We start from the raw sequence: 25,516 nt of genomic DNA, 5'->3' as shown, positions 1-25,516 counted from the left end.
CTAAGAATCCCAATTTTAGCATGAAGGCCATTAGATATGAATACATAAGGCCATAACAATTCAAATTAAGCACATGGAGTGATTTGTAATTTTGTTTAATTTCTCCCTAAGATGTTTTGTTAAAATGATTTTGTATAAAATAAATTTCTAAGTTGAGGAAGGCAAGTAAAAATTCCTGATAACCTTTTCTTTATGAAGTCTGCTAATAACAATACCTAGTATATACTTAGAAGAACCAGCCAAGAAAAATTAACTTTCAGCAACCACTCTTTACTCATTTCTCTTTTGTAATAATACCAATTTTATGACCCAAGATTCCCCAGTATTTAACGGAAGTAAGATTAAAGACCAAAGCACAAAACCTCTGTTCCTTGCAATATAGTACTTCGTGTTTGTAATCAATGTGTGGTAAATTTAACACATTTACCACTTACTGATTAGTCTTTGGGAAAAGAATGGTGGAAGTCATTCAATGAAATACCTTTCTACCTAATTGGTTAGATGTACTGGCAGCATAGTGTAACGAACTGGCCTGGAGTTGGGAAATGGGAATTTGACTTTCATTCCTGACAGGAAGTAGAGGAACCCCAGCAAAGTCACATCTCAGAGCTTCATTTTCCTCATCTGTAAAGTTTTAAAAGTTGATTAAATTATCTGTGAGGTCTAATTCTGTTCAAATAGCCAGTGGTGATAATCTCATTTGTATCCTGTCCTCTGTATTCATGGCTCAACCTTGGCTTTTATATTTAGTCCCTAAATAGAATACATCATTTAATGTGTAGCTTCCAGACAAGCTGTGTCTTGCGGCCATGACCTGATTGTTGTTAAGTGTGAGGTTTTCTGAACCCTTAGAAGAAGGACTTTTAATGTTTTTGCAACACACTATTGTATTGCTATAAATTGTGAATTGCTTTAAAAATACATGTTTACTAATAAAAAGAAGTACAGGCACACTTTATTTTATTGTGCTTTGCATTATTGCACTTTGCAGATAACTGGTAACCGTGCATCCAGCAAGGCTGTCAGTACCATTTTTCCAACAGCAGGTGATAACTTCATGTGTCACATTTTGGTAATTGCAATATTTCCAACTTTTAAAATCTCATTCTATCTGTCCATGGTGATCTGTGATCAGTCGTCATTTATGTTACCACTGTAATTGTTCTGAGGTGCCACAAACCACACCCATATAAGATAGTTAATACATGTTCCATGTGTTCTGACTGTTCCAATAAATAGCCATTCCCTCCTCTCTCTCCCTCTGTTTGAGACTTCTATTCCCTCAGATACACCAATACTGAAATTAAACCAATTAGTTACCCTACCGTGGCCTCTAAGTGTTCAAGTGAATAGAAGAGTCTCAAGTCTCTCACTTTCATCAAAAGCTAGTTATGATTAAGCTTAGTGAAGAAGGCATGTCAAAAGCCAAGAGAGGCTGAAAGCTGAAACTATTGTGCCAAACAGCCAAGTTGTGTAAGCAAAGGAAAAGTCATTGAAGGAAGTTAAGCATGCTACTTCAGTGAACATATGAATGATAAAGCAAAGCAACCTTATGGCTGATAAGGAGAAAGGTGCAGTGGCCTGGCTAGAAGATCAAATCAGCCACGATATTCCCTGAAGCCAAAACCTAATCCAGAGAGGGCCATTAAAGCTCTTCAATTCTGTAAAGGTGAGAGAGGTAAGAAAGCTGCCAAAAAAAAAAAAGTTGGAAGCTAGCAGAGGTTGGTTCATGATGGTTTTTGTTTTTGTTTTTGTTTTTGAGAGAGTTTTGCTCTTGTTGCCCAGGCTGGAGTGCAAAGGTACGATCTCAGCTCACTGAAACCTCCACCTCCTGGGTTCAAGCGATTCTCCTGCCTCAGCCTCCTGCGTATCTGGGATTACAGGCGCCTGCCACCATGCCTGGCTAATTTTTGTATTTTAAGAAGAGAAGGGGTTCACCATGGTGGCCAGGCTGGTCTCAAACTCCTGACCTCGTGATCCACCCGCCTTAGCCTCCCAAAGTGTTGGGATTACAGGCGTGAGCCATCGCGTCTGGCCTGGTTCATGATGTTTAAGGAAAGAAGCCATCTCTAATAAAAGTGCAAGGGGGTGCTGATGACGAAGCAAGTTATCCAGATGATTTAGCTAATATCATTGATGAAAATCTATACGAATTTTCAATGCAGAAGAAACAACCTTATATTGGTAGAAGGACCAATCTAGGACTTTCATAGCTAGAGAGAAGTCAATGCCTAGCTTCAAAGGACAGGCTCTCATTGGGGGCTAGTGCAGCTGGTGTTAAGATGAAGCCAGTGCTTCTTTACCATTCCAAAAATTCTAGGGCCCTTAAGAATTATATTAAATCTACCCTACCGTGCTCTGTCAATGGAACAACAAAGCCTGCATGACAGCCCATCTGTTTATAGCATGGTTTACTGAATATTATAAGTCCATTATTAAGACCTACTTTCCAGAAAAAAAATAAAAAAAAAATTAAAAAGATACCTTTGAAAACACTACTGCTCTTTGACAACCTGGTCACCCAAGAACTCTGATGGCAATGTACAAGGTGATTAGTGTTGCTTTCATGCCTGCTAACACAACATCCGTTCGGCACCTCACAGATCAAGGCGTAATTTTGATTTTCAAGTCTTGTTATTTAAGAAATACATGTTGTAGGCCAAGCACAGTGGCTCACGCCTGTTAATCCCAGCACTTTGGGAGTCCAAGGTGGGTGGATCACCTGAGGTCAGGAGTTCAAGACCAGCCTGGCCAACGTGGTGAAACCCCGTCTCTACTAAAAATACAACAATTAGCCAGGCTTAGTGGTGTGTGCCTGTAATCCCAGCTACTCAGGAGGCTGAGGCAGGAGAATTGCTTGAACCTGGGAGGCAGAGGTTGCAGTGAGCCAAGAGTGCACCATTGCACTCCAGCCTGGGCAACAACAACGAAACTCCATCTCAAAAAAAAAAAGAAAGAAAAGAAAAGAAATACATGTTGTAAGGCTATAGCTTCCAGAGATTCCTCTGAGGAATCTGGTCAAAGTACATTGAAAACCTGGAAAGAATTCACCATTCTAGATGCCATTAAGAACGTTCGTGATTCATTGGAGATCAAAATATCAACTTTAACAGAAATTTGGAGGAAGTTGATTCCAACCCTCATGGATGATTCTGAGGAGTCAAGAATTCAGTGGAGGAAGTCACTGCAGACATGGAAATAACTTGAGAATTAGAATTGGAAAGTGGAGCCTAAACATGTGACTGAATTGCTGCAATCTCATGATAAAATTTGAATGGCTAAGCAGTTGCTTCTTATGGATGAGTGAAGTTTCTTGGGATTAAATCTACTTTTGGTGAAGATGCTGTGAACATTGTTGAAAACAAAGAATTTAAATACTACATAAACTTAGTTAATAAAGCAGCAGCTGTTTGAGAGGATTGACTCCAATTTCAAAAGTTCTACTGTGGGTAAAATGCAATCAAACAGCATTGCATGCTACAAAGAAATCTTTTGTGAAAGGAAGAGTCCAGTGGATGCAGCATACTTGTGTTATCTTAAGAAATTGACACAGCCACCCCAACCACCACCCTGATCAGTCAGCAGGCATCAACACTGGGGCGAGACCCTCCACCAGAAAAAGATTCTGACTTTCTGAAAGCTCAGATGATCATTAGCATTTTCTAGCAATAAAGTATTTTTAAACTAAAGTATGTACGTTGTTTTTGAGACATAATTCTGTTGCACATGTAACAGACTAACAGTATGGTATAAACATAATTTTATATGCACCAGGAAACAAAAAGTTTGTGTGACTTGCTTTATTGCAATATTTGTTTTATTTTGGTGGTCTGGAATCAAACTCACAATATCTCCAAGGTATACCTGTACTAAAGTTTGTGATTTTCCAGGGACCTATGGGAAATCTCCAAGATAATTTTAGTGTAAAATACTCTACTTCTTTTTCTTGTTTTTTGAGACAGGGTCTCTCTCTCTTGCCCAGACTGGAGTGCAGTGGCACAAATCATAGTTCACTGCAACCTTGAACTCCTGGGCTCAAGCAATCCTCCTGCCTCAGCCTCATGAGTAGCTGGGACTACAGGTAGACACCACCTCACCAGGATTTATTGATTGATGGATTGATTGATTGTAGAGATAGGAATTTCACTGTGTTTCCCAGGCTGGTCTCAAACTCCTGGGCTAAGGTAATCCTCTTACTTTGGCCTTCCAAAGTGCTAAGATAACATGCATGAACCACTAAGCCCAGTCCATCCTGAAATTTTTATCTCATTTTTACTAAATTTAAGATCCAATCCAGTGGTAAAACAGAATCAGTGGCTTTCAGAGAAAAATTAATCATTCGATTAAGATAGGATGTTGCATACCTGAGAATAATAGTTGGTTTTCTAGTTAATTATTTTTTTATTTTATTTTTATTTTTTATTTTTATTTATGTTTTTGACAGAGTCTCACTCTGTTGCCCAGGCTGGAGTGCAGTAGTGTGATCTCGGCTCACTGCCACCTCCACCAACCCGGTTCAAGTGATTCTCCTGCCTCAGCCTCCGAAGAACTGGGACTACAAGTGCTCACCACCTCAACCACCTAATTTTTGTATTTTTAGTAGAGACAAAGTTTCACCATGTTGGCCAGGCTGGTCTCAAACTCCTGACTTCAGGTGATCCGCCTGCCTCGGCCTCTCAAAGTGTGCTGGGATTATAGGTGTGAGCCACAGTGCCCAGCCACACAGTTGTATTTCTCTGTGTTTCTCTGTATTTCACTATTGTTCTTAGTTTAGTGTCAGCTACCTATATTAATCACAAATTTTAATGAAAATAACAAGTTTCACAGAGAAAACTGAAAGGATGGTAATTTAAAACTATAATATGCAAGTATTTTTGTAGAACAGCAAATCTCATTAATATATATAGCAAAATTTTCAAACCTTGAATTTGCAAAAATGAACTTTTATTAAAAATATGACTTGAAGACAGCAACTCCATAGTGTACAAATATAAGAAACAAGTGTATATATACTTAAAATTATTCATAGTGAGCAGTATTTCAGTGTTGCTTATAACTGAAATGTACTCAATTTTAAGATACCTGAGGATCTTTGAAATTATGTTCAAGCTGACATGCTATACAACAATTACTGTTATAAAAAAACTTTGTCAAGGCTGGGCATGGTGGTGCACAACTGTAATCCCAGCACTCTGGGAGGCCAAGAACTCTGAGCCCAAGAGTTCAAGACCAACCTGGGCATTATGGTGAAACCCTGTCTCTACAAAAAATTAGCTGGGCATGATGGCACATGCCTCTAGTCCCAACTACTCGGGAGGCTCACATAGGAGGAATGCTTGAGCTCAGGAGGTTGAGGCTGCAGTGAGCTGAGATAGTGCCACTGCGCTTCAGCCTGAGTGACAGAAGGAGAGCCTGTCTCAAAAAATGAAAACAAAAAAAACTGTGTCAGAATTATGATTCAATTTATTTGAACATGTGTTTTATGTTTTTAGCTACTCCAAATATTATGTAAAAGTAATATTAGCTTATATGTTCAGTGGACCAATATAAGAAGTTTAGGTACTCCAGACTAGTCTCTTCTTGAGAAAGCAAACCCAATCTTCATTTAACAAATTAAATGTATGCTTATATTATATTCCACACTTATACAGGAAAAAAAAGCCATTTTAAAAATATAATTTCAATTTTTATTTTAGATTCAGAGGGTACATGAGCAAGTTTGTTACCCAGGTATACTGCTGAGGTTTGGGATACAATTGATCCTATAATCCAGGTACCAAGCATAGTACCCATAGTTTTTCAGTGCTTGTCCCCCTCCTTCCTTCCCCCATCTACTAGTCTTCAGTGTCTATTGTTTCCATCTTTATATCCATGAGTAACCAATGTTTAGCTCCTACTTATAAGTGAGAACGTGTGGTATGTGGCTTTTCTGTTTCTGCATTAATTCACTTAGGACAGTGGCCTTGAGGTGCATCCATGTTGCTGCAAATGACATGACTTCATTTCTTATGGATGCTTAGTATCCCATATTATGTATGTACCACATTTTATTTATCCAACCCACCTTTGATGGGCACCTAGGTTTATTCCATGTCTTGGCTATGGTTAATAGTGCTGTGATGTACAACCTGCCAAGATTGATCATTAAGAAATCCAAAACTTTAACAGACCAATAACAGGTAATGAGATCAAAGCCATAATAAAAAGTCTCCCAGTAAAAAAAGCCTGACACCTGATGGCTTCACTGATGAATTCTACCAAACATTTAAAGAAGAACTAACACCAATCATACTGAAACTATTCCAAAAAATACAGGAGGAGGGAATACTTCTAACCTCATACTATGAAGCCAGTATTCCCCTAATACCAAAACCAGACAAAAACACATCAAAAACAAGAAAACTGCAGGCCAATTTCTATGATGAATATTGATGCAAAAACCCTCAACAAATACTTGCAAATTGAATTCAACAATAAGTGAAAAAGATCATTCATTATGACCAAGTGGAATTTGTCCCTGGGATGGAAGGATAGGTCAACATATACAAATCAGTGTAATACAGGACAGAATAACAAACAAAAACCATATGATCATTTCAATTGATGCCGAAAAAGCATCTGATAAAATTCAACATCCTTCATAATAAAAATGCTCAAGAAACTGGATATAGAAGGAACATATCTCAACATAATAAAAGCCATATATTACAGACCCACAGCTAGTATCATACTGAGTGGGGAAAAACTGAAAGCCTTTCCTTAAAGATCTGGAATACAAAAAGGACACTGTCACCATTGCTATTCAACATAGTACTGAAAGTCCTGGCTAGAGCAATCAGACAAGGAAAGGAAATAAAGGGCATCCAAATTGGAAAGGAATAAGTCAAATTATTCTTGTTTGCAGACGATATCATCTTACATTTGGAAAACCTGAAGACTCCGCACACACACACACACAAACTATTAAAACTGATAAGCCAAGTCAGTAAAGTTGCAGGATACAAAATCAACATACAAAAATCAGTAGCATTTCTATATGCCAACAGTGAACAATCCGAAAAAGAAGTCAAACAAATAATCCCATTTATAATAACCACAAATAAAATTAAATACCTAGGAATTAACCAAAGAAGTGAAAGATCTCTATAATGAACACCATAGAACACTGGTGAAAGATATTGAAAAGAACACAAAAAATGGAAAGATTCCACGTTCATAGATTAGAAGAATCAATATTGTTAAAATGTCCATACTACCCAAAGAATCTACAGATTCAAAACAAGCCCTACCAAAATACCAATGACATTCTTCACAGAAATAGCAAAAAGAATCCTAACATTTATATAACATCACAAAAGAACCAGAATAGCCAAAACTATTGTAAGTAAAAGGAACAAAACTGGAGGAATCACATTATCTGACTCCAAATTATACTACAGAGCTATAGTGAGCAAGACAGCATGGTACTGGCACAAAAACAGACACACATAGACCAATGGAACAGAATATAGAACCCAGAAAGAAATCCACACACGTACAGTGAACTCATTTTTGACAAAGGTGCAAGGAACACACAGTTGGGAAAAGACAGTCTTTTCAGTAAATGGTGCCTGGAAAACTGGATATTCATATGCAGAAGAATGAAACTAGACCCCTATCTCTCACTGTATACAAAAATCAAATCAAAATGCATTAAAGACTTAAATCTAAGACCTCAAATTACAAAACTACTACAAGAAAACATTAGGGAAACTTTCCAGGACATTGTTCTGAACAAAAATTTCTTGAGTAACACACAACCACAGACAACCAAAGCAAAAATGGACAAATGGGATCACATCAAGTTAAAAAGCTACTGCACAGCAAAGGAAACAATCAGCAAAGTGAAGCGACAACCCACAGAATGGGAGAACATATTTGTAAACTACCCATCTGACAAAGGATTAATAACCAGGAGCTCAAACACCTTTATAGGAAAAACATCCAATAATCTGATTTAAAAATGGGCAAAAGATTTGAATAGACATTTCTCAGAAGACATACAAATGGCAAACAGGCATCTGAAAAGGTGCTCAATATCACTGATCAACAGAGAAATGCAAATCAAAGCTACAATGGGATATCATCTCACCCCAGTTAAAGTGGCTTTTATCCAAAAGACAGGCAATAACAAATGTTGGCGAGGATGTGGAGAAAAGGAAATCACATACACTGTTGGTGGGAATGTAAATTAGTATAACCACTATGGAGAATAGTTTGGTTCCTCAAAAAACTAAAAATTGAGCTACCATATGATCCAGCAATCCAATTGTTGGGTATACACCCAAAAAGAAAGGAAATCAGTATATCCAAGAGATACCTGAACTTCCGTGTTTATTGTAGCACTGTTCACAGTAGCCAAGATTTGGAAGGAACCTAAGTGTCCATCAACAGATGAATGGATAACAAAATGTGGTACATATACACAATGGAGTACTATTCGGCCATACAAAAGAATAAGATCCTGTCATTTGCAACAACATAGATGAAACTGAGGTCATCATGTTAAGGGAAATAAGCCAGGCGCAGAAAGACAAACATCACATGTTCTTACTCATTTGTCAGATCTAAAAATAAAAACAGTTGAATTCATGGAGACAGGGAGTAGAGGATGGTTGTCAGAGGCTGAGAAATGTAGTGGGAGGGTGTCGGGGAGGTGGGGATGGTTAAGGGGTACAAAAAAATTGAAACAATGAATAAGACCTAGTATTTGATAGCACAACAGGGTGACTATAGTCAATAATAATTTAATTGTACATTTTTAAATTCCTTAAAGTGTATACTTGGATAATTTGTGACACAAAGGATAAATACTTAGAGAGATGGATACCCCATTTTACATGATGTGATTATTACACATTTCAAGTCTATCAAAACATCTCATGTATCCCATAAATATATACACCTACCACGTACCCAGAAAAATTAAAATAAAAAATTTAAAACAAATAGTGGCGTGATGAACATACAAGTGCATGTGTCTTTTAGTAGAACGATTTTCTTTTGGATATATACCCAGTAATGGGATTGCTGGATCAAATGGTAGATCTGTTTTAAGTTCTTTGGAAAATCTCCAAACTGCTTTCCACAGTGGATGAACTAATTTACATTCCCGCAAACGGTGTATAAGCATTCCCTTTTCTTTGCAGCCTCACCAGAATCTGTTGTTTTTTGACTTTTTAGTAATAGCCATTCTGACTGGCGTGAGATGTTATCTAATTGTGATTGTGATTTGCATTTCACTGATGATTACTAATGTTGAGCATTTTTTGATCTTCACCCTCCTCCCACCCTCCACCCTTAAGTAGGTCCAAGTGTCTATTATTCCTTCTTTGTGCCCATGTTTAATCAGTGTTTATTTTCCACTTATAAGTAAGAACACACACTATTTGGTTTTCTGTTCCTGTGTTAATTTGCTTAGGATAACGGTCTTGAGGTACACCCACGTTGCTGCAAAGGACACAATTTTGTTGTTTATTATGGCTGCATAGTATTCCATGGTGTATATGTACCACATTTTCTTTATCCAGTCCACCAGTGATGGGCATCTAGGTTGATTCCATCTTTTTGCTGTTATGAATACTGCTGTGATGAACATATATGTGCATATATCTTTATGACAGAATGATTTATATTCCATTGGGAATATACCTAGTGATGGGATTACTGAGTTGAATAGCAGTTCTGTTTTTAAATTCTTTGTGAACTCTCCAAATTGCTTTCCACAGGGGTTGAACTAATTTACATTCCTACCAGCAGCAGTGTATAAGTGTTTCCTTTTCTCTGCAGCCTTGCCTGAATCTGTTGTGTTTTGACTTTTTAACAGTAACTATTCCACTGGTGTGAGATGGCATTTCATTGCGGTTTTGATTTGCATTCCTCTAATGATTGGTGATGTTGAGCATTTTTTCATATGCTTGTTGGTCACGTGTATGTCTTTATTTGAGAAGTGTCCGTTCATGTCTTTTGTCATTTCTTGAATGAGATTTTTGGTTTTTTTGCTTGTGGATTTTTTAAAATTATACTTTAAGTTTTAGGGTACATGTCCACAATGTGCAGGTTTGTTACATATGTATACATGTGCCATGTTGGTGTGCCATACCCACTAACTCCATCATTTAACATTAGGTATATCTCCTAATGCTATCCTTCCCCCCTCCCCCCACCCCAAAACAGGCCCCGGTGTGTGATATTCCCCTTCCTGTGTCCATGTGTTCTCATTGTTCAATTCCCACCTATGAGTGAGAACATGTGGTGTTTGGTTTTTTGTCCTTGCAATAGTTCACTGAGAATGATGGTTTCCAGCTTCATCCATGTCCCTACAAAGGACATGAACTCATCATTTTTGATGGCTGCATAGGATTCCATGGTGTATATGTGCCACATTTTCTTAATCCAGTCTATCATTGTTGGACATTTGGTTTGGTTCCAAGTCTTTGCTATTGTGAATAGTGCCACAATAAACATATGTGTGCATGTGTCTTTATAGCAGCATGATTTATAATCCTTTGGGTACATACCCAGTAATGGGATGGCTGGGTCAAATGGTATTTCTAGTTCTAGATCCCTGAGGAATCACCACACTGACTTCCACAATGGTTGAACTAGTTTACAGTCCTACCAACAGTGTAAAAGTGTTCCTATTTCTCCACATCCTCTCCAGCACCTGTTGTTTCCCAACTTTTTAATGATCGCCATTCTAACTGGTATAAGATGGTATCTCATTGTGGTTTTGATTTGCATTTCTCTGATGGCCAGTGATGATGAGCATTTTTTCATGTGTCTCTTGGCTGCATAAATGTCTTCTTTTGAGAAGAGTCTGTTCATATCCTTCGCCCACTTGTTGATGGGGTTGTTTGTTTTTTTCTCTTGTAAATTTGTTGGAATTCATTGTAGATTCTGGATATTAGCCCTTTGTCAGATGAGTAGATTGCAAAAATTTTCTCCCATTCTGTAGGATGCCTGTTCATTCTGATGGTAGTTTCTTTTGCTGTGCAAAAGCTCTTTAGTTTAATTAATTCCCATTTGTCAATTTTGACTTTTGTTGCCATTGCTTTTGGTGTTTTGGACATGAAGTCCTTGCCCATGCCTATGTCCTGAATGGTATTGCCTAGGTTTTCTTCTAGGGTTTTTATGGTTTTAGGTCTAACATTTAAGTCTTTAATCCATCTTGAATTAATTTTTGTATAAGATGTAAGGAAGGGATCCAGTTTCAGCTTTCTACATATGGCTAGCCAGTTTTTCCAGCACCATTTATTAAATAGGGAATCCTTTGCACATTTCTTGTTTTTGTCAGGTTTGTCAAAGATCAGATGGTTGTAGATATGTGGCATTATTTCTGAGGGCTCTGTTCTGTTCCATTGGTCTATATCTCTGTTTTGGTACCAGTACCATGCTGCTTTGGTTACTGTGGCCTTGTAGTATAGTTTGAAGTTAGGTAGCGTGATGCCTCCAGCTTTGTTCTTTTGGCTTAGGATTGACTTGGCAAGGCGGGGTCTTTTTTGATTTCATATGAACTTTAAAGTAGTTTTTTCCAATTCTGTGAAGAAAGTCATTGGTAGCTTGATGGGGATGGCATTGAATCTATAAATTACCTTGGGCAGTATGGTGGTTTTCACGATATTGATTCTTCCTACCCATGATCATGGAATGCTCTTCCATTTGTTTGTATCCTCTTTTCTTTCATTGAGCAGTGGTTTGCAGTTCTCCTTGAAGAGGTCCTTCACATTTCTTGTAAGTTGGATTCCTAGGTATTTGATTCTCTTTGAAGCAATTGTGAATTGGAGTTCACTGATGATTTGGCTTTCTGTTTGTCTGTTATTGGTGTATAAGAATGCTTGTGATTTTTGCACGTTGATTTTGTATCCTGAGGCTTTGCTGAAGTTGCTTATCAGCTTAAGGAGATTTTGGGCTGAGACGATGGGGTTTTCTAGATATACAATCATGTCATCTGCAAACAGGGATAATTTGACTTCCTCTTTCCCTAATTAAATGCCCTTTATTTCTTTCTCCTGCCTGATTGCCCTGGCCAGAACTTCCAACACTATGTTGAATAGGAGTGGTGAGAGAGGGCATCCCTGTCTTGTGCCAGTTTTCAAAGGGAATGCTTCCAGTTTTTGTCCATTCAGTATGATATTGGCTGTGGGTTTGTCATAGATAGTTCTTATTATTTTGAGATAGGTCCCATCAATACTTAATTTATTGAGAGTTTTTAGCATGAAGAGTTGTTGAATTTTGTCAAAGGCCTTTTCTGCATCTATTGAGATAATCATCTGGTTTTTGCCATTGGTTCTGTTTATATGCTGGATTATGTTTATTGATTTTCCTATGTTGAACCAGCCTTGCATCCCAGGGATGAAGCCCACTTGATCATGGTGGATAAGCTTTTTGATGTGCGGCTGGATTCTGTTTGCCAGTATTTTATGGAGGATTTTTGCGTCAATGTTCATCAGGGATATTGGTCTAAAATCCTCTTTTTTGTGTTGTGTCTCTTCCGGGCTTTGGTATCAGGATGATGCTGGCCTCATAAAATGAGTTAGGGAGGATTCCCTCTTTTTCTATTGAGTGGAATAGTTTCAGAAGGAATGGTACCAGCTCCTCTTTGTACCTCTGGTAGAATTCGGCTGTGAATCCATCTGGTCCTGGACTTTTTTTGGTTGGTAAGCTATTAATTATTGCCTCAATTTCAGAGCCTGTTATTGGTCTATTCAGGGATTCAACTTCTTCCTGGTTTAGTTTTGGCATGGTGTATGTGTTGAGGAATTTATCCATCTCTTCTAGATCTTCTAGTTTATTCACATAGAGGTGTTTATAGTATTCTCTCATGGTAGTTTGTGTTTCTGTGGCATCAGTGGTGATATCCCCTTTATCATTTTTTATTGCATCTATTTGATTCTTCTCTCTTTTCTTCTTTATTGGTCTCGCTAGCGGTCTATCAATTTTGTTGATGTTTTCAAAAAACCAGCTCCTGGATTCATTGATTTTTTGAAGGGATTTTTGTGTCTCTATTTCCTTCAGTTCTGCTCTGATCTTAGTTATTTTTCGCCTTCTGCTAGCTTTTGAATGTATTTGCTCTTGCTTCTCTAGTTCTTTTAATTGTAATGTTAGGGTGTCAATTTTGGATCTTTCCTGCTTTCTCTTGTGGGCATTTAGTGCTATAAAATTCCCTCTACACACTGCTTTGAATGTGTCCCAGAGATTCCGGTATGTTGTGTCTTTGTTCTCATTGGTTTCAAAGAACATCTTTATTTCTGCCTTCATTTTGTTATGTACCCAGTAGTCATTCAGGAGCAGATTGTTCAGTTTCCATGTAGTTGAGTGGTTTTGAGTGAGTTTCTTAATCCTGAGTTCTAGTTTGATTGCACTGTGGTCTGAGACACAGTTTGTTATAATTTCTGTTCTTTCACATTTGCTGAGGAGTGCTTTACCTCCAACTATGTGGTCAGTTTTGGAATAGGTGTAGTGTGGTGCTGAAAAGAATGTATATTCTGTTGATTTGGGGTGGAGAGTTCTGTAGATGTCTATTAGGTCTGCTTGGTGCAGAGCTGAGTTCAATTCCTGGATATCCTTGTTAACTTTCTGTCTCATTGATCTGTCTAATGTTGACAGTGGGGTGTTAAAGTCTCCCATTATTATTGTGTGGGAGTCTAAGTCTCTTTGTAGGTCTCTAAGGACTTGCTTTATGAATCTGGGTGCTCCTGTATTGGGTGCATATATATTTAGGAGAGTTAGCTCTTCTTGTTGAATTGATCCCTTTACCATTATGTAATGGCCTTGCCTCTTTGATCTTTGTTGGTTTAACATCTGTTTCATCAGAGTCTAGGATTGCAACCCCTGCCCTTTTTTTTCCCATTTGCTTGGTAGATCTTCCTCCTTCTGTTTATTTTGAGCCTATGTGTGTCTCTGCATGTGAGATGGGTTTCCTGAATACAGCACACTGATGGGTCTTGATTCTTTATCCAATTTGCCAGTCTGTGTCTTTTAATTGGAGCATTTAGCCCATTTGCATTTAAGGTTAATATTGTTATGTGTGAATTTGATTTTTATGGTTTTAGGTCTAACGTTTAAGTCTTTAATGCATCTTGAATTAATTTTTGATGGTGGTTTCTTTTCCTGTGCAGAAGCTCTTTAGTTCAATTAGATCCCATTTGTGAATTTTGGCTTTTGTTGCCATTGCTTTTGGTGTTTTAGACATGAAGTCCTTGCCCATGCCTGTGTTCTGAATGGTAATGCCTAGGTTTTCTTCTAGTGTTTTTATGGTTTTAGGTCTAACGTTTAAGTCTTTAGTCCATCTTGAGTTAATTTTTGTATAAGGTGTAAGGAAGGGATCCAGTTTCAGCTTTCTACATATGGCTAGCCAGTTTTCCCAGCACCATTTATTAAATAGGAATCCTTTCCCCATTGCTTGTTTTTGTCAGGTTTGTCAAAGATCAGATAGTTGTAGATATGCAGCATTATTTCTCAGGGCTTTGTTCTGTTCCATTGATCTATATCTCTGTTTTGGTACCAGTACCTGCTGTGTTAGCTTTCTGCCGAGAAGTCTACTGTTAGTCTGATGGAATTCTCTTTGTATGTATCTGACCTTTTTCAGTAGTTGCCTTTAAGATTTTTTTTTTTTTTTTTTTTTTAGTGTCGACTTTGACAGTTTGGTGACTATATGCCTTGGCGATGTTCATTTTGTATAGTATCTCACAGGTGTTCTATGAATTTCTTGTATTTGGATGTCTACCTCTATCAAGATTAGAAAAATTTTCCTCAATTATTCTTTGAAATGTGTTTTCCACATTGTTTACATTTTCTCTTTCTCTCTCAGGAATCCCAACAATTTGTAGTTTTGGTTGCTATACGTTATTCCATACTTCTCAAAGACTTTGTTCTTTTAAAAAATCATTTTTTCTTTACTTTTATCTGGCTAATTTGAAAGACCTGTCTTCAAAATCTGAATTTTTTTCTTCTGCTTGGTCTAGTCTATTGATAAAGATTTCCATTGTATTTTGAAATTTCTTAAGTGAGTTTTTCAATTCCAGAAGCTCTTGTTGACTTATTTTTAAAATGTTTATCTCTTCCTTCATTTCCTGAATTGCTTTAGAAGATTCTTTGTGTTTATTTTCAACATTGTCTTGGATCTCATTGAGCTTCCTTTCAATTCCATGCTTTGAAATCTTGATCTGTTATTTCTGAGATTCCATTTTGTTTAGGAACCATTGCTGGAGAGCTGGTGTGATCCTTTGGTGGTATCACTACATTCAGATTTTTCACAGTGCCAGAATTCTTGCACTGGTTTCTTCTCATCTGAAGACACTGGAACTTCTAATTTTTTTTTTTTTTAGGTGGCGTCTCACTCTATTAACCAGGCTGGAGTGCAATGGCACATTCCTGGCTCACTGCAACCTCCACTTCCTGGGTTCAAGCAATTCTCCTGCCTCAGCCTCCCAAGCAGCTGGGACTACAGATGTGTGCCACCATGTCCGGCTATTTTTTTTTTGTATTTTTGTAGAGTGCTCTGATGTCTGGAGATCTGCCTGGGCTTGTCTCTAACCACTCTGTTTCTTTTCTAGCTCTTTGTTCATCTAGATGTAGATTTTTCTATACTAGCTGTCTTGGCAAACTATGTATGTTCAAGTGCCAAAGTCATTGATAGTAACGATAATGACTAACACAACTAATTAAACACTAGGTGTTAGGCACTGTTCTGCATTCTTTACATGGAGTAGCTCATTTAGTCTTCACAAGTTTATGAGTCAGAAACTATTATTCCCATATTATATTAGACAAAATAAAATAGTCAGATACTATTATTCCCATATTATATTAGACAAAAAAAAATTAGACAAAAAGATAGATTAAGTAACTTCCCTCCCCCCACCACACTGCCAAATTACTTGACTGGATTGATGAGTGACTTCTACATATGGGATTATAATACTCCAAATGCAACTCTAAGTTTGGGTCTTATCATAAAAGGCCAGTGTACAGACCACCAAGAGGACCTTCTTGCACTACACATAATCATTTTCTGATATCTAGGATTTAACAAAACTGAGGCAAGAAATAGGGTCTAGAAGCAGGCAACCTAAAGACTTTCTAAAACCATATTAGACAAACAAATGAACAAAAGACCCAACCTTCTAAGCCCAAGAAAATAACTTTATAACTTCACTTTAGCCGCTTCATCTACATAGGAGGTACACGAAGTAACCAATGGAAACCTCTAGAGGGTATTTAAACCCCAGAAAATTCTGTAACTGGGCCCTTGAGCTGCTTGCTCTGGCTGCTCACACCCTGTGGAGTGTGATTTTGTTTTCATTAAATCTCTGCTTTTGTTGCTTCATTCTTTCCTTGCTTTGTTTGTGAGTTTTGTCCAATTCTTTGTTCATGGACACCCTCGACTGGTAACAAAACATCATCAACCTGCCACGGATCATATTACTTTTAATTGAATTGCCAACACTATTATCTGGACATATGGGTTTGTCCATGTCCTTCAAAAAGCAGATGCCAAGATAGAATAAAATGCACAAATATTATAATAAAAGAAATGCCTACAAAAGAAAATGGGAAGGGAGCCAGGAAAGGCTGGGAGGTCTTTCAGGCTGTCATGCCAGTGTGAGCCCCAAGTGAAGGAGAAAAGGAAGTAAGGTTGAATGAAGTGTCCTTGACCTCTATGTAGTCTAAGGAAGGTTTGGCAAGGCTGTTGGGGAGTCCTTGGGCCAAATTTGATCATCACAGGAGTCCCCTGTCTCCCAGGTATGCACCAACTTAGGTATCCCTGTGTATTCATTATTGGCTAGGATAGTCTGAGGGAAGTGTGAATCCACAGCACACACACAGCAGTGAAATTCAGAGTGCAGCTGCCCGGGCTTTGGTCTAATAAACTCCCTGCAGGTGAAACTCTGTGAGGCACCTTTTCTTGGCCACTATAACATGCTTTAGCATCCTAAAAATTTTGGGCTTTGTTTTAGTCATGAGGTCTATGCAACATTTTTGCTTACACTATTGCCATATTTTCCAACTTCTTGATGAATTATATTGTTAGAAATGCTGAGTCTTTGAATCACTCTATCAATTTTAGTTGCTCATAGTTTAATGCATCATATGCATTGTAATATACAGTGATCCATATCATGTGGCCAGAAGTTCACATTTGAGGCATGATGACATTTCTGCCTATAATACCTAGGTTATAAAAACCTGTAACTTAGGCCAGGTGCGGTGGCTCACACCTGTAATTCCAGCACTTTGGGAGGCTGAGGTGGGTGGATCACCTGAGGTCAGGAGTTCGAGACCAGCCTGACCAACAAGACAAAACCCTGTCTCTACTAAAAATACAAAATTAGCCAGGCGTGGTGGCACGTCCCTGTAATCCCAGCTACTCGGGAGGCTGAGGCAGAAGAAGCACTTGAACCTGGGAGATGGAGGTTGCAGTAAGCTGAGATCACACCACTGCACTCCAGCCTGGGTGATAGAGCAAGACTCCATCTCAAAAAACAAAAACAAAAACAAAACAAAACCAAAAACCTGTAACTTGTTAGTATTAATTGGTACTGATAAAATTTGTTCATCGTATTAAGCCAAATGTCATAATCACTTAATAAGTGAGTTGTTCCATCATTACATGTAGGCAGTGACAATTCACTGGAAATCTTTCTAGCAATTATAAATATGCCATATTTCACAGAAGCAGTGAAATCGTTTAGGAGCATTGCCTTAAATTAATTTTTTATAAGAAAGAGATAATCAACCAAAAAAACAGAAGACATGGAATTTAGACAAAACAGCTCCACTGAACATAATGCAGAAATGTCACATTACAACTGCATAAATAATGCTTTGCATCTTGGGAAACACTCACTTTTTTTTCCTCATATAGTTTGAATGTCTGTCTACCAATAACCCTGGTATGCAACAGCAAGACATTTTATTTTATAAACATGAAGGTATTATACAAATCATTTTAATGTGCTGAATATTATGATACCAAAACCCAGATAATGGCTTATCTTCAAAATTAAGATTCATTTTCAGGCAAGATGTTTTAAAAAGTTAATCTTTGGGTTAACCTTTTCATAATTCTTGTCAGTTGAAAGGCAAGTTAAGAAACACTCTTTTTCTCCAGTTTTAAGAATTTTTTTCAATGTTCTTTTGCAAGTTATTAAGATTACCTAGGAGTGAGTTAATTAATTTATTAATGTGCTAATCATCAATTAAAGCAAGCTTCTTTTAATTTAGTGGAATGGTTAAAATGATCTATATTGCAAGTGAAATTTGTAACATTTTGGAACATATCATATGACCTCATATTTTGGAACACTTCATATGACTTACGCATTTTAGTTTAGTATAATATGATGATTACAAATATAGATTCTATATTCTGTCATATGTAGTTACTAAGAAGCAACTAGCAAATGTCAAAAGCATAAGAGTATATCATCTGTTCACTTCCTATTTGCTGCTCACTATTTTATTTTACCCAATATCAGTATTTTTCCAAGAATTCTAACAAATGCCCATTTTCTATTCCTTTGATATAAATAGTTGAAATACTCCTGGAGTGAAAAAAGTACAGGTTTCACTTTAAATAGCCATTAATTAGTTCACTTTCATCACTTTTTAGTCTAAACTGTATTTTAAAGATGCAGTCATCTTCTCAGCAATGACTTTTTTTTTTGAGATAGAGTCTCGCTCTATCACCTAGGCTGGAGTACAGTGGTGTAATCTTGGCTCACTGCAAACTCTGCCTCCTGGGTTCAGGTGATTATTGTGCCTCAGCCACCCAAGTAGCTGGGATTACAGGTGTGCGCCACTATGCGCAGCTAATTTTTATATTTTTAGTACAGATGGGGTTTCACCGCATTGGCCAGTCTGGTTTTGAACTCCTGACCTCAAGTGATCCACCTGCCTTGGCCTCCCAAAGTGTTGGGATTATGGGCGTGAGCCACCGTGCTCGGCCCCAGTAATGACTTGTACTTTTTTTTTTTTTTGAGACAGAGTCTTGCTCTGTTGCCCAGGCTGGAGTGCAGTGGTGCGATATCAGCTCACCACAACTTCAGTCTCCAGAGTTCAAGGGATTCTCCTGCCTCAGCCTCCCGAGTAGCTGGGACTACAGGTGCACGCCACCATGCCTGGCTAATTTTTTTTTATTTTTAGTAGAGATGGGGTTTCACCGTGTTAGCCAGGATGGTCTCGATCTCCTGACCTCATGGTCCGCCTGCTTTGGCCTCCCAAAGTGCTGGGATTACAGGCGTGAGCCACCGCACCTGGCCATGACTTGTACTTTTGTGGAGTCAATCATGATTTTGCAGTCCATTTTAGACCATGACACACACACACATACACACTCACATATATATGCTTATAGATCCCTTATGAATTATCAACATTCAAATATTTATGTAATAAATTTAATAAATTGCAGATATTGTATATAAATGTAAACATGGATAGTACATTTCTCTTTAACAAATCAAAAGCCTGGGTGCTAATATATTTTTTTCCACATTTCTGGTGGCATATTCTTGGTCTCTTCATACGACAATAATTTGTAATATTTCCAAGATTTATTCACGTTTTTACATAAGGTAAAATTCATTCATTTTTATTGCTATATAATATTTATTGTGTGAAAACATCACAATCTAACCATTCTGTTGCGAGTAGACATGGTGGTTGTTTCCACCTTTTGCTATTAGGAACAAACCTGTTATTGTAAACATTTCCTGTAATTCCTTTGTATCACTGCAACTCACTCCCTGCACTGTTGCTGGTGTGTATGTGTGTATACACATTTATGTATGTATACAGCAAATCCAATTCTGATCATCTTATTACTTAAAACTCTTCAGCTGGTGGCTTGGTACCACCAGGAATAATATTCCAGATGGCCTAGAATGACTTCAAGATACATTATTGTACTTGTATAGCAATTGCTACAGAAACTTAAGCAATTTTTTTGATGCTACACATCAAAATAATGATGTTGTGAAGTGGGTTTGCTACCCCTTCCACTTTCTTTTGTCAGCAGAACCTACTCTTGTCCCTCTTTGCTCTCTATTCTGGCACTATAGAGGGTCTAAATCTGATCAGATGTAAAAACGAATCTCTTATCATCAAACTTTTCCAGGAAAAATAAAAAGGAAATCCTCTTCTGGGAAGTTGTCCCAGAAAAAGCTACAATGGTGAAAAAAGCATGAGAAGAGTCACATGTCCCTGGTCTTTATGAATTGCCAAGTCAATTTTCTGGGTCTCTTTGCATATCTAAAAAAGCAAGTATGATTCCTATATGGCCTGCCCTCTAGAGTGGTGTAGAGGATCAAAAAACAAAAAACAAAACAAAACTTCCATATATTTCACACTTAGTGAACACCTGCTATGTCCCAGTCACTGTACTAGGTACAGAGACAAAAACCAACAACAACAATAAGGATGCCTGTCTGAGTTATCTGCATCCTGGCCATGTAGATTGACAGATTAAACTCTCTTAGCCTCTATATGCTTGCTTATAAATGACGAGGGTAACAGAAGCTACTTCACATGGTAGTACAGTATTCAAAACATCTACTTAACCCAGTGCCCGGTACATTGTACTCAGATAATAAATTGCTGGGAATGAAGTGAGATAAATAGGTAACTAAATAGCTACAGTAGTCATCTTGACTACATTGGAGAGAAACATGCAGCTGCTGTAAGATACAAAAGGGTCATCTAATTCAGCTGAGGTGGCAGTCCTGCAGGATATGATGTTATGAGTTTTCAACTTAAAGGCGAGTAAATTATCCAGAGAAACTGGATAATTTCATTTTATTGATGTTTTCACACAATAAAATAAAATCCATAGAAACTGGTGAGGCAACGGGGATGAGTAACATCCCAGAGGTGGGATTGTGTTTCATTCCCCTGGAGCAGGAGAGAAGGATCAAGACTGGGGAAAATGAAGGGATTGGATCTTGAGGTGCCTTGAAAGGGGCAGAGGAGGTTGACCTCGGTCCCTTTGACCATCAGGACACACCAAAAGTTCTAAGCTGGGAAGAACGCAATCAGAGTTGCATTTAAGTTAGGTCACTGCGTTCTGGCATGGATTTGCCCTGACCTGATTTTGACACTGGAGTAGGTAATTTGCGGGGCATTTGGCCCGGTCTCAAGCAGTCGCGATAGGAATGGAGTAGGAGCCTGAGAGGAAGTTAGGGGAAAGAAGTAAAATCTACAGCTGCTGGCAGCAGAAGGAAGGCGAAGGCTGCAGACGACACGAAGGCCGTCCCGACCCTTGGCAATAAAGGGCATAGGAGGGAAGTGTCAAGACCTAGGCATGGGCGTCATCGCACAAGATAAAGCTCAGGTGGACCGCGGTAGATTTCGTCCAGGACCCGGTGCCAGTAGGCCAAGGAGCGGTTCAGACCCCTGCAGCAGCGTCTTGGGGTGCTAACGCCCTCCGCTGGAGGTGCGCGGCTGTCCCAGCGCGGAGCGCGCACCCAGCAATCATGACAGCGCGGAGCGCCCTGGAACTGCGACAGGGCGGAGGTCGGGACGGTGTGCGTGTCTGGGGCAGTCCCCGCCGGCGAGAAGCGCGATCCAAGCATACGCGGTCCTTGCGGCCGCCGCCTGCGCCCCACGCCGAGGTGAGGAGCGGGAGCCCGGGTCATCCGCCGCCACTCCAGGAAAGGCTCCGCCCTCCGCGCCGAGAATGCGCCCTTCTCCCCGGGCTTGATATCACTTTTTCTTGTTACGACCTAGTCCATTTCCTTAGGTATTTTGTAGCTATCTCACGACCTAGGCCTACATTGTATAATTAGTCAAACAGTAACTATTGATTCTATGGGAAATCAGTTTTTCAAATGTTATCAGTCTACTGCTTTCCATGAATAGTTTACTCTTTGGGGATTCTGTTCTGATGCTGATTCCTGAGCTAAATTCTTGGATTTGTATTTCCCTTGAATATTCCACAATATCCTGGACTGTGGTGGACACACAGACTTTCAATAAATTTTTGAGAATCCATCGCGTTTTTTATGCAGAGAGAAACCAGTATCCTCTTTCTCCTTCCTCTTGTAACTGATAGGCCTCCGCTCCCCCTCCCTAGGTCATCCTGCCGTGCCCTCCGTCCAGTCCCCTTTTCCCCTCCCCGAGCAGGCATTCCCTCATCCCCTCTCATGGACCTTGCACCATCATCCTAATTAGCAACTAAGTCCAGTTTCTCTCCATTACAGTCTGGCAACCCTCCTCTCCCGTGAACTCCGAAGGGTCATCGTTAGTATTACTCAGACAAATGTCAAGGCCTGCCTTTCAGACTCCTTGTGTCCATCTTTGTGACCCACCTGAACTTTTTCAGTTTCCCTTCCACCCTTTTCCTGTATTCTTGTGGGAAACAGAATACTGTAATGAAAAGATGCCATTAAAAAATTATGAAAAATATCCAACATATAGAAATAACATCACTGATTCTGCTGAGAGTGAGCAAAAAAAGAAGATAAATAACATCAAACATCTGGTTAGTATTCAAATTTCCAAATGTCTCCTGCTATAAATATTTGTTGATTTAGCGTGTTTGAATCAAGATCCAAATAAACTCCACACATTGTAATTGGTTCCCATGTGTCTTAAAGTAATCCATAGGTTCCCCCGGTATCTGGACTTCATCTTAGCCTATGTACCACTTTTTATTGTTGCTGGAGCAAATTAAAGGCCCTTCTCCTAGTGAAATGTGGGGACCCAGCAGTGCTGTTCAGATTTAGAGTTGTGCAATTCTGCATTTGTCATGCCCTTAAATAGCCCAGCTTTTCGGCTTGGAATCAGGAAGTGAAAAGAGCATACAAATACATGTCTCTTTAATTATGTTTTCATTCAGGGGAACATTGAAGTACTTTATGAAAGTTGCTGAGAGAAGCTAGGTTAAAATCTTTATATTTCAGGGAAAGAGAAGGAGGCTGTGCTAAGCTTCAGGCCAATCTGATACAACTGCTCCTTAATTTACCATGAGATTATGTCTGGATAAACTCAATGTAAATTGAAAATATTGCTAAGTCAGAAGTGTGTTTTTGACTTAGGATATTTTCAACTTATAATGGGCTTGTCTGGACATATTCCTGCCATAAGTGGAGGTATATACTGAATGTGTATGGCTTTTGCACCACCATAAAGTTGAAAAATAATAAATTGAACTATCGTAAGTTAGGATCATCTGTATTTGCTTGCTTTGCCATCTTAAATCAGTAGTTTTCCTTCTCAATATACACTTTTCCCTCTTATCACTTCATATTTTCTCTGTAGTCCCAAGACTGGCCTTTCATGCTATTACTCCTCACAGTTTCTGATCAACGTTCTAATGCCAAAGGCTGGCTGACAAATCATCAAGGATGCTGTAGAAGAGGTTTGGGATTAGACAGAAGGTGGGCCCAGAGTTGATCCTATCTATCTCCTTCAGCTCTAGGACTGCACATACATCAAGAAATAAACCTGCTGTTGGGAAAGAACTTGAAAGGCAGATGATGACTCACCATCTTCTACCTATTAGACTACTGTTGGTGAAGAGTCAGCTGAGGGTGGCTTAAAAAAATATTGCACATTGATTTTCCACCCCATTATGTGTCTAAACCCAGAAGTTCTTCTGGTAGATGTGCACACGCTAGCAATATGTAGGCACCTATTGAACACTGACCAGTGAGTGCCATCTTGGCTGGATCTGGTGGCTTACACCTGTAATCCTAGCACTTTGGGAGGCCACGACGGGAGGATAAGCTGAGGCCAGGAGTTTGAGACCAGCCTGGGCAACATAGTGAGACCTCATCTCTACTAAAAATAGGAAAATTAGCCAGGTGTGTTGGTTGAGTCTTAGCTACTCAGGAGGCTGAGATAGGAAATCGCTTGAGTCTGGTGTTCAAGGTTACAGTGAGCTATGATGGCACCACTGCATTCCAGCCTGGGCAACAGAGTGTGACCCTGCTCTAAAAAAAAAAAAATAATAATGGCCGGGTGTGGTGGCTCATGCCTGTAATCCCAGCACTTTGCGATGCTGAGGCGGACAGATCATGAGGTTAGGAGTTCAAGACCATCCTGACCAATATGGTGAAACCCCGTCTCTACTAAAAATACAAAAAAATTAGCCAGGCATGGTGGCAGGCGCCTGTATTCCCAGCTACTCGGGAGGCTGAGGCAGGAGAATTGCTTGAACCCGGGAGGCAGAGGTTGCAGTGAGCCAAGATTGCACCAATGCACTCCAGCCTGAGCGACAGAGTGACACTCTGTCTCAAAAAAAAAAAAAAAATAAATAAATAAATAAAATAAAAAATAAAAGGCTGGGTGCAGTGCCTCATACCTGTAATTCCAGCACTTTGGGAGGCCGAGGCAGGCGGATCAAGAGGTCAGGAGTTTAAGACCAGCCTGGCCAATATGGTGAAACCCCATCTCTACCAAAAACACAAAAATTAGCTGGGCCTGGAGGCACGCGCCTGTAGTCCCAGCTACTGGGGAGGCTGAGGCAGAAGAATCACTTGAACCCGAGGAGCAGAGGTTGCAGTGAATGGAGATCGCGCCCCTGCACTCCAGCCTGGGTGACAGAGATTCTGTCTCAAAAAAAAAAAATTAAAAAAAAAATAAAAACAAGTGTTATCTCAGTTGTCAACTAAGCAAAACATCTAATATAATTAGGCTACCTCAATTTTTCATTCTTTGTGTGTATTCAACACAGACAAAATAAACATCCTCAGCAACAGCTTCTAAAGTTTTAGTTTTAACACAGAAACTATGGATTAAATGGGTCTCTGGAATTTCACTTCCCTCTCCTCAGGAAAGGATCTTCTGTTCCTAGTGAAGAAAGCTTTTCTTGCAGTCGAAGCTTCCTCTTTATTTTCATCACAAATACCAGGTGGGCTTTTATCTGGACACACAAATGTAAGACACCTGTTACATGACCCCAAGTTTTGTGGAAAATATGGTGCTTGAATCAGAGGAAATTATGCTATTTATCATTTATCTTAATAAAAATAGGTATAACTAGGAAGAAAGCTAATTATATGGTAATGTTTCTAATTAGTTTTCAATCCAATACCAAAAAATAAAATTAGTGACAGATTCACACAGTAACTAGAAAAACACCTAGCATTTTAAGTGTAAATATTTCTAAAATAATTTGCACAGCAAAGTTAGTAACCTTGTTTTTCATCTTTTCTCCTCATATACTGCTTAGAGATGCATCTTGGAAGACATCACCGTGGAGTTGTGTACAAAGAGTGTAGTGACAGTTTGCAACTCTGTGTTCTCCTAGCAGCTGTATCAATATAGCATTTCATCTCTCCGGGGTATGACAATGATTCTGCTCAGTCTTCAAAGAATATTGTCTTACTTTATTTCTTTCATCCTTGAAAAAATAGCTACCATCTTTCAGAGAAGATCTTTACCCATCATTTAAGATAGTATTTTGGGATTTCAGGGCAGAAAATAATGTGATTAATTAATATCTCTTTTTGGCAAATAAAATATATAAAAT

General features: G+C 38.8%; 1 protein-coding gene across 1 annotated transcript in view; it reads right to left on the bottom strand.

Moving 5' to 3' along the window:
• Window positions 1-24,653: 24,653 nt before the first annotated feature.
• Window positions 24,654-25,516, bottom strand: part of IRAK1BP1 (interleukin 1 receptor associated kinase 1 binding protein 1) — a 40,091-nt gene continuing 39,228 nt past the window's right edge. Inside the window, exon 6 of the mRNA XM_054557780.2 lies at window positions 24,654-24,907. The gene's annotated coding sequence lies outside the window, so the exon portion shown is untranslated. The remainder of the gene's footprint in view (window positions 24,908-25,516) is intronic.

Source organism: Pongo abelii, chromosome 5, assembly GCF_028885655.2.
Source record: "Pongo abelii isolate AG06213 chromosome 5, NHGRI_mPonAbe1-v2.0_pri, whole genome shotgun sequence".
Lineage (NCBI taxonomy): Eukaryota > Metazoa > Chordata > Mammalia > Primates > Hominidae > Pongo > Pongo abelii.
Note: the sequence above shows the minus strand (reverse complement) of the source record. Positions and strands in the feature narration are given on the sequence as shown.